At 31.6% G+C, this 10000-nt stretch overlaps 1 non-coding gene across 1 annotated transcript in view; it reads left to right on the top strand.

Annotated features, from left to right (window-relative positions):
* The window catches only part of LOC138927267 (large subunit ribosomal RNA), a 3950-nt gene extending 660 nt beyond the window's left edge, over positions 1-3290 (top strand). Inside the window, exon 1 of the ribosomal RNA XR_011443792.1 lies at positions 1-3290. This exon is cut by the window's left edge and continues 660 nt beyond it. This is a non-coding gene — a ribosomal RNA (large subunit ribosomal RNA).
* The last annotated feature ends 6710 nt before the right edge of the window (positions 3291-10000 follow it).

The following is a 10000-nucleotide window of genomic DNA, read 5'->3' as shown; positions in this document are numbered from 1 at the left end:
GAATACAGTGCGTTAATTTTTCGGAATTATATAATGGCATAATTATCATTGATTTTTGTGTTTATTATATGCACTTGTATGATTAACAATGCGAAAGATTCAGGATACCTTCGGGACCCGTCTTGAAACACGGACCAAGGAGTCTAACATATGTGCAAGTTATTGGGATATAAACCTAATAGCGTAATTAACTTGACTATTAATGGGATTAGTTTTTTAACTATTTTATAGTTAATTAACACAATCCCGGGGCGTTCTATATAGTTATGTATAATAATATTTATATTATTTATGCCTCTAACTGGAACGTACCTTGAGCAGATATGCTGTGACCCGAAAGATGGTGAACTATACTTGATCAGGTTGAAGTCAGGGGAAACCCTGATGGAAGACCGAAACAGTTCTGACGTGCAAATCGATTGTCAGAATTGAGTATAGGGGCGAAAGACCAATCGAACCATCTAGTAGCTGGTTCCTTCCGAAGTTTCCCTCAGGATAGCTGGTGCATTTTAATGTTATATAAAATAATCTTATCTGGTAAAGCGAATGATTAGAGGCCTTAGGGTCGAAACGATCTTAACCTATTCTCAAACTTTAAATGGGTAAGAACCTTAACTTTCTTGATATGAAGTTTAAGGTTATGATATAATGTGCCCAGTGGGCCACTTTTGGTAAGCAGAACTGGCGCTGTGGGATGAACCAAACGTAATGTTACGGTGCCCAAATTAACAACTCATGCAGAAACCATGAAAGGCGTTGGTTGCTTAAAACAGCAGGACGGTGATCATGGAAGTCGAAATCCGCTAAGGAGTGTGTAACAACTCACCTGCCGAAGCAACTAGCCCTTAAAATGGATGGCGCTTAAGTTGTATACCTATACATTACCGCTAAAGTAGATGATTTATATTACTTGTAATATAAATTTTGAAACTTTAGTGAGTAGGAAGGTACAATGGTATGCGTAGAAGTGTTTGGCGTAAGCCTGCATGGAGCTGCTATTGGTACAGATCTTGGTGGTAGTAGCAAATAATCGAATGAGACCTTGGAGGACTGAAGTGGAGAAGGGTTTCGTGTGAACAGTGGTTGATCACGAGTTAGTCGGTCCTAAGTTCAAGGCGAAAGCCGAAAATTTTCAAGTAAAAATAAATATTACAATTATTGTGAAAATTATATACTTGAATAATTTTGAACGAAAGGGAATACGGTTCCAATTCCGTAACCTGTTGAGTATCCGTTTGTTATTAAATATGGGCCTCGTGCTCATCCTGGCAACAGGAACGACCATAAAGAAGCCGTCGAGAGATATCGGAAGAGTTTTCTTTTCTGTTTTATAGTCGTACTACCATGGAAGTCTTTCGCAGAGAGATATGGTAGATGGGCTAGAAGAGCATGACATATACTGTTGTGTCGATATTTTCTCCTCGGACCTTGAAAATTTATGGTGGGGATACGCAAACTTCTCAACAGGCCGTACCAATATCCGCAGCTGGTCTCCAAGGTGAAGAGTCTCTAGTCGATAGAATAATGTAGGTAAGGGAAGTCGGCAAATTAGATCCGTAACTTCGGGATAAGGATTGGCTCTGAAGATTGAGATAGTCGGGCTTGATTGGGAAACAATAATATGGTTTATGTGCTCGTTCTGGGTAAATAGAGTTATAATCATTTATGGTTGTAACTTGTTCCCCGGATAGTTTAGTTACGTATCCAATTGTGGAACTTTCTTGCTAAAATTTTTAAGAATACTAGTTGGGTCAAACCAATTAGTTCTTATTAATTATAACGATTATCAATTAACAATCAATTCAGAACTGGCACGGACTTGGGGAATCCGACTGTCTAATTAAAACAAAGCATTGTGATGGCCCTAGCGGGTGTTGACACAATGTGATTTCTGCCCAGTGCTCTGAATGTCAAAGTGAAGAAATTCAAGTAAGCGCGGGTCAACGGCGGGAGTAACTATGACTCTCTTAAGGTAGCCAAATGCCTCGTCATCTAATTAGTGACGCGCATGAATGGATTAACGAGATTCCTTCTGTCCCTATCTACTATCTAGCGAAACCACAGCCAAGGGAACGGGCTTGGAATAATTAGCGGGGAAAGAAGACCCTTTTGAGCTTGACTCTAATCTGGCAGTGTAAGGAGACATAAGAGGTGTAGAATAAGTGGGAGATATTAGACTTCGGTTTGGTATCGACAATGAAATACCACTACTCTTATTGTTTCCTTACTTACTTGATTAAATGGAACGTGTATCATTTCCTAGCCATTATACGGATATATTTATTATATCTTATGGTATTGGGTTTTGATGCAAGCTTCTTGATCAAAGTATCACGAGTTTGTTATATAATCGCAAACAAATTCTTTAATGAGAGATGCATTCATGTATTATCGATTTGAAAATTTGGTATAACTCCAATTACTCAGGTATGATCCAATTCAAGGACATTGCCAGGTAGGGAGTTTGACTGGGGCGGTACATCTCTCAAATAATAACGGAGGTGTCCCAAGGCCAGCTCAGTGCGGACAGAAACCACACATAGAGCAAAAGGGCAAATGCTGACTTGATCTCGGTGTTCAGTACACACAGGGACAGCAAAAGCTCGGCCTATCGATCCTTTTGGTTTAAAGAGTTTTTAACAAGAGGTGTCAGAAAAGTTACCATAGGGATAACTGGCTTGTGGCGGCCAAGCGTTCATAGCGACGTCGCTTTTTGATCCTTCGATGTCGGCTCTTCCTATCATTGTGAAGCAAAATTCACCAAGCGTTGGATTGTTCACCCATGCAAGGGAACGTGAGCTGGGTTTAGACCGTCGTGAGACAGGTTAGTTTTACCCTACTAATGACAAAACGTTGTTGCGACAGCATTCCTGCGTAGTACGAGAGGAACCGCAGGTACGGACCAATGGCACAATACTTGTTCGAGCGAACAGTGGTATGACGCTACGTCCGTTGGATTATGCCTGAACGCCTCTAAGGTCGTATCCGTGCTGGACTGCAATGATAAATAAGGGGCAATTTGCATTGTATGGCTTCTAAACCATTTAAAGTTTATTATTTATATTTTAAACGACAATGGATGTGATGCCAATGTAATTTGTAACATAGTAAATTGGGAGGATCTTTGATCACCTGATGCCATGCTAGTTACATATGAAAACATTATTTAATACAATGACAAAGCCTAGAATCAATTGTAAACGACTTTTGTAACGGGCAAGGTGTTGTAAGTGGTTGAGCAGCTGCCATACTGCGATCCACTGAAGCTTATCCTTTGCTTGATGATTCGAAATATAAAAAAAATGTAAATATGCATGTGTAAATATGTATATTTAGTATAAAAAATCTTTATATGCTATATCTAAGAAAGCATATAAGGATTTATCACGGGTTGTCCACGTTTCCCTACTAATTGTGGCCTACTAACTGTTTCGTCATCTTATTAGTGACGTGAAAAATGAAAATAATATTTTTCATTTATATTGTTATAAGTCTTAAACCTTAAGACGGCGGGAGTTGAATTACTTTCGTTTAGGTAGCCAAATGCCTCGTCATCTTATTAGTGACGTGAAAAATGAAAATAATATTTTTCATTTATATTGTTATAAGTCTTAAACCTTATAACGGCGGAAGATGAATTACTTTCTTTTAGGTAGCCAAATGCCTCGTCATCTTATTAGTGACGTGAAAAATGAAAATAATATTTTTCATTTATATTGTTATAAGTCTTAAACTTTAAGACGGCGGGAGTTGAATTACTTTCGCATAGGTAGCCAAATGCCTCGTCATCTTATTAGTGACGCGCATGATTCAATTCAAGAGATTCCTTCTGTCCCTATTTAAAACCTCACGGATATTAAAAATATTAAACATATATTGTTATAAGTCTTAAACCTTAAGACGGCGGGAGTTGAATTACTTTCGCATAGGTAGCCAAATGCCTCGTCATCTTATTAGTGACGCGCATGATTCAATTCAAGAGATTCCTTCTGTCCCTATTTAAAACCTCACGGATATTAAAAATATTAAACATATATTGTTATAAGTCTTAAACCTTAAGACGGCGGGAGTTGAATTACTTTCGCATAGGTAGCCAAATGCCTCGTCATCTTATTAGTGACGTGAAAAATGAAAATAATATTTTTCATTTATATTGTTATAAGTCTTAAACTTTAAGACGGCGGGAGTTGAATTACTTTCGCATAGGTAGCCAAATGCCTCGTCATCTTATTAGTGACGTGAAAAATGAAAATAATATTTTTCATTTATATTGTTATAAGTCTTAAACCTTATAACGGCGGAAGATGAATTACTTTCGTTTAGGTAGCCAAATGCCTCGTCATCTTAATAGTGACGTGAAAAATGAAAATAATATTTTTCATTTATATTGTTATAAGTCTTAAACTTTAAGACGGCGGGAGTTGAATTACTTTCGCATAGGTAGCCAAATGCCTCGTCATCTTATTAGTGACGTGAAAAATGAAAATAATATTTTTCATTTATATTGTTATAAGTCTTAAACCTTATAACGGCGGAAGATGAATTACTTTCGTTTAGGTAGCCAAATGCCTCGTCATCTTATTAGTGACGTGAAAAATGAAAATAATATTTTTCATTTATATTGTTATAAGTCTTAAACTTTAAGACGGCGGGAGTTGAATTACTTTCGCATAGGTAGCCAAATGCCTTGTCATCTTATTAGTGACGCGCATGATTCAATTCAAGAGATTCCTTCTGTCCCTATTTAAAACCTCACGGATATTAAAAATATTAAACATATATTGTTATAAGTCTTAAACCTTAAGACGGCGGGAGTTGAATTACTTTCGCATAGGTAGCCAAATGCCTCGTCATCTTATTAGTGACGCGCATGATTCAATTCAAGAGATTCCTTCTGTCCCTATTTAAAACCTCACGGATATTAAAAATATTAAACATATATTGTTATAAGTCTTAAACCTTAAGACGGCGGGAGTTGAATTACTTTCGCATAGGTAGCCAAATGCCTCGTCATCTTATTAGTGACGCGCATGATTCAATTCAAGAGATTCCTTCTGTCCCTATTTAAAACCTCACGGATATTAAAAATATTAAACATATATTGTTATAAGTCTTAAACCTTAAGACGGCGGGAGTTGAATTACTTTCGCATAGGTAGCCAAATGCCTTGTCATCTTATTAGTGACGCGCATGATTCAATTCAAGAGATTCCTTCTGTCCCTATTTAAAACCTCACGGATATTAAAAATATTAAACATATATTGTTATAAGTCTTAAACCTTAAGACGGCGGGAGTTGAATTACTTTCGCATAGGTAGCCAAATGCCTCGTCATCTTATTAGTGACGCGCATGATTCAATTCAAGAGATTCCTTCTGTCCCTATTTAAAACCTCACGGATATTAAAAATATTAAACATATATTGTTATAAGTCTTAAACCTTAAGACGGCGGGAGTTGAATTACTTTCGCATAGGTAGCCAAATGCCTCGTCATCTTATTAGTGACGCGCATGATTCAATTCAAGAGATTCCTTCTGTCCCTATTTAAAACCTCACGGATATTAAAAATATTAAACATATATTGTTATAAGTCTTAAACCTTAAGACGGCGGGAGTTGAATTACTTTCGCATAGGTAGCCAAATGCCTCGTCATCTTATTAGTGACGCGCATGATTCAATTCAAGAGATTCCTTCTGTCCCTATTTAAAACCTCACGGATATTAAAAATATTAAACATATATTGTTATAAGTCTTAAACCTTAAGACGGCGGGAGTTGAATTACTTTCGCATAGGTAGCCAAATGCCTCGTCATCTTATTAGTGACGCGCATGATTCAATTCAAGAGATTCCTTCTGTCCCTATTTAAAAACTCACGAATATTAAAAATATTAAAAATATTTTCATATGGATATGCAATCGTATGGATATCCAAATATGTGTGGGAAAGTCGTACTTCCTATACGATAAATGACCGGATTGACGAAACCGTGTTCAAAAAGGTATATAGGGTAGGTGGTGTTCGGCCTACCAATATAATATTAAAATAATATTATATTAAACAGAAGATCGCCAGTATTAATATATAAGCATATGGTTATGAATACATATGCATATAACATATATGAAAATATATGAATATATAAAAAAAAATATATATGAATATGAAAATATTTATATGTATATGGAATATATGGTAGGTGATGATGTTAGCCTACCATATAATATATAATATAATAATTTAATTATATTATATTAAATATGGAAATATTAAAAATATATTAAAAATATTAAAAATATTTTCATATGGATATGCAATCGTATGGATATCCAAATATGTGTGGGAAAGTCATACTTCCCATACAATAAATGACCGGATTGACGAAACCGTGTTCAAAAAGGTATATAGGGTAGGTGGTGTTCAGCCTGCCAATATAATATTAAAATAATATTATATTAAACAGAAGACCGCCAGTATTAATATATGAGCATATGGTTATGAATACATATGCATATAACATATATGAAAATATATGAATATAAAAAAATATATATGGATATGAAAATATTTATATGTATATGAAATATATGGTAGGTGATGGTGATAGCCTACCATATAATATATAATATAATAATTTAATTATATTATATTAAATATGGAAATATTAAAAATATATTAAAAATATTAAAAATATTTTCATATGGATATGCAATCGTATGGATATCCAAATATGTGTGGGAAAGTCATACTTCCCATACAATAAATGACCGGATTGACGAAACCGTGTTCAAAAAGGTATATAGGGTAGGTGGTGTTCGGCCTACCAATATAATATTAAAATAATATTATATTAAACAGAAGACCGCCAGTATTAATATATGAGCATATGGTTATGAATACATATGCATATAACATATATGAAAATATATGAATATAAAAAAATATATATGGATATGAAAATATTTATATGTATATGAAATATATGGTAGGTGATGGTGATAGCCTACCATATAATATATAATATAATAATTTAATTATATTATATTAAATATGGAAATATTAAAAATATATTAAAAATATTAAAAATATTTTCATATGGATATGCAATCGTATGGATATCCAAATATGTGTGGGAAAGTCATACTTCCCATACAATAAATGACCGGATTGACGAAACCGTGTTCAAAAAGGTATATAGGGTAGGTGGTGTTCAGCCTGCCAATATAATATTAAAATAATATTATATTAAACAGAAGACCGCCAGTATTAATATATAAGCATATGGTTATGAATACATATGCATATAACATATATGAAAATATATGAATATAAAAAAATATATATGGATATGAAAATATTTATATGTATATGAAATATATGGTAGGTGATGGTGATAGCCTACCATATAATATATAATATAATAATTTAATTATATTATATTAAATATGGAAATATTAAAAATATATTAAAAATATTAAAAATATTTTCATATGGATATGCAATCGTATGGATATCCAAATATGTGTGGGAAAGTCATACTTCCCATACAATAAATGACCGGATTGACGAAACCGTGTTCAAAAAGGTATATAGGGTAGGTGGTGTTCGGCCTACCAATATAATATTAAAATAATATTATATTAAACAGAAGACCGCCAGTATTAATATATGAGCATATGGTTATGAATACATATGCATATAACATATATGAAAATATATGAATATAAAAAAATATATATGGATATGAAAATAATTATATGTATATGAAATATATGGTAGGTGATGAGGATAGCCTACCATATAATATATAATATAATAATTTAATTATATTATATTAAATATGGAAATATTAAAAATATATTAAAAATATTAAAAATATTTTCATATGGATATGCAATCGTATGGATATCCAAATATGTGTGGGAAAGTCATACTTCCCATACAATAAATGACCGGATTGACGAAACCGTGTTCAAAAAGGTATATAGGGTAGGTGGTGTTCAGCCTGCCAATATAATATTAAAATAATATTATATTAAACAGAAGACCGCCAGTATTAATATATAAGCATATGGTTATGAATACATATGCATATAACATATATGAAAATATATGAATATAAAAAAATATATATGGATATGAAAATATTTATATTTATATGAAATATATGGTAGGTGATGGTGATAGCCTACCATATAATATATAATATAATAATTTAATTATATTATATTAAATATGGAAATATTAAAAATATATTAAAAATATTAAAAATATTTTCATATGGATATGCAATCGTATGGATATCCAAATATGTGTGGGAAAGTCATACTTCCCATACAATAAATGACCGGATTGACGAAACCGTGTTCAAAAAGGTATATAGGGTAGGTGGTGTTCAGCCTGCCAATATAATATTAAAATAATATTATATTAAACAGAAGACCGCCAGTATTAATATATAAGCATATGGTTATGAATACATATGCATATAACATATATGAAAATATATGAATATAAAAAAATATATATGGATATGAAAATATTTATATGTATATGAAATATATGGTAGGTGATGGTGATAGCCTACCATATAATATATAATATAATAATTTAATTATATTATATTAAATATGGAAATATTAAAAATATATTAAAAATATTAAAAATATTTTCATATGGATATGCAATCGTATGGATATCCAAATATGTGTGGGAAAGTCATACTTCCCATACAATAAATGACCGGATTGACGAAACCGTGTTCAAAAAGGTATATAGGGTAGGTGGTGTTCGGCCTACCAATATAATATTAAAATAATATTATATTAAACAGAAGACCGCCAGTATTAATATATGAGCATATGGTTATGAATACATATGCATATAACATATATGAAAATATATGAATATAAAAAAATATATATGGATATGAAAATATTTATATGTATATGAAATATATGGTAGGTGATGGGGATAGCCTACCATATAATATATAATATAATAATATTTATTATATTATAATAAATATGGAAATATTAAATTATTTTCATATGGATATGGATATGGATATACATATTCATATGGATATACTAAAATATACTGAAATATACCGATGAGTATATTTAGGTGAGGGTAAAAAGGCAAATAAATACCCAGCTTGACGAAAGTGTGTTCAAAAAGGTATATAGGGTAGGTGGTGTCGTCCTACCAATATAGTATATTATTTATATTATATGAATATACTAAAATACCGATGAGTATTTTTAGGTGAGGGAAAGAAGGCAAATAAATACCCAGCTTGACGAAAGTGTGGTCAAAAAGGTATATATGGTAGGTGGTGTAAGCCTATCTATATAATATAACATACTATATTATATATTATATATACACTATATTGTATACTTAGATAATATCGTTGAAGCGTCTACGTCTTATTATAAATTATAATTTGACAAGTTTCCAATTATTATCGTTAATTTCTGGTTCTAGGCAAATAAAAATTTCTTTTTATTATATCCTAGTAAGTATATGGAATTAAATTTAATTTCATATACGTATATGATAATAGTAGTAATATTATTATTATTATTATTGTATAAATAAATATGAATAAACTATATATATGAAAATATATAAATATATGAAAATTAAAAAGTGCTTAGTTTTATATCATATAAAACTAGACTTTTATATACAAAGAAAATAAATTTTAAATTTATTATCAAAATACATATGCGATAATTTTATTATAAAATTAAGCAAATATATATATGTGAATATATACAAATTGTTGTATGTGAAAATATAAAGATATTTTAGAATTAAATATATGCATAATATTGTATTTTATTAAAAAAAATATTAAAGAAGGCTTATATAAATAAAAAGACCGCCCGCTCATATAAATACCCTAACACAAACGAGGGTTTAAGAAAAAGCCATGAAAAAAATATACCCTGAGGTGTATGCGTTGGGCACCCGAGGGATATATTATAAATAT

The sequence above is a fragment of the Drosophila bipectinata genome, unplaced genomic scaffold (genome assembly GCF_030179905.1).
Source record: "Drosophila bipectinata strain 14024-0381.07 unplaced genomic scaffold, DbipHiC1v2 scaffold_210, whole genome shotgun sequence".
Lineage (NCBI taxonomy): Eukaryota > Metazoa > Arthropoda > Insecta > Diptera > Drosophilidae > Drosophila > Drosophila bipectinata.
This window is presented reverse-complemented; position numbering and strand designations above follow the sequence as displayed.